A 1,142-nucleotide genomic window follows, 5' to 3' on the forward strand; every position below is an offset into this window, starting at 1 on the left:
TCAACCAGAAACGAAGTGACAATTAATGAAGATGAAGTCATGCTAAAAAAAATCTAACCATGTGTGGAGAGCTTTGTTGATCAACCAGAAACGAAGTGACAATTAATGAAGATGAAGTCATGCTAAAAAAAATCTAACCATAATATATTTCACAACGCCAATAATAGGCTTACGTTTGTTTTACAAAACATGCATTGTATGTACTCATGGCAAAAAAAATAAAAATCCAGTGAGGGGCGATGTTTTCGTCGAAACGAGCCTCATGTGCTGGTTTCCGTATTCTTAAAATTCTGAGACTATGGTCTTCAGTAGGCGTTATTTATGTGCATGGGTTAGTGTGGTGGTGTGTTTTACGTTGTACCCCGTGCATTGAAAAAATGACATGCACACATAGGAATATACACAAAGCGATGATACGAATATCTCCTTCAATTTGTGATGCTACCGGCCGGTTCACACACGTAGAGCATATTTACTTGGATGTGATGGTATTCTTACCGCCATGACGTGCGGTGTGATGGGGCGCCTCTCGTGTTATTACGATTGGACAAGGCTAAAACAGGCGAAGGGATCCATCACCCGCGCAGTGCCTTCTGCGCCGGGGAATTCTCCTCTCGGGTGGGCTACCTAGTCATTGATCGAGAACACACAAGATTCGAAAGGGACCCCTGCCGCTTTGTTCTTGTCACGGCATCTCGTTTCCTTTGTTTTCGGCCAAGGCTTTCGCCGGCGACGACGCCGTGTCGTTCCTCGCGTGCACGATGCGGTGCAGACGTGGCTGGTCAAATTCGGACCAGCCGCATTCTGTGGCCGGCGAGAGAATGCCGGCATTGCGTTGTGGCATGCCCTCGAGTCGTCGTGGCTGGTCGTCTCCAAGCTCTTGAGTAAAGAAAATGCGTCCACAGTAGTGTATTGATGAATGGGCTGTCAGATTTGGCTCGTCTCGCGTCGCCGGGTAAAATCACCTTGGTCCGTCCATTGCATCCATGGCTGACAACACGAACCAGACAAGAGTATATACTCCTATGTAAATCAAGGGAAAATCCTACACCTACATAATGTCGGGATTGCTAAATCTCATTTGATTGAGATGCTTTATTCATGAGATTTTATGTGAGCTTTTCAGGGTGCCTATGAAGATT

The sequence above is a fragment of the Triticum dicoccoides genome, chromosome 7B (genome assembly GCF_002162155.2).
Source record: "Triticum dicoccoides isolate Atlit2015 ecotype Zavitan chromosome 7B, WEW_v2.0, whole genome shotgun sequence".
In the NCBI taxonomy this organism is placed as follows: domain Eukaryota; kingdom Viridiplantae; phylum Streptophyta; class Magnoliopsida; order Poales; family Poaceae; genus Triticum; species Triticum dicoccoides.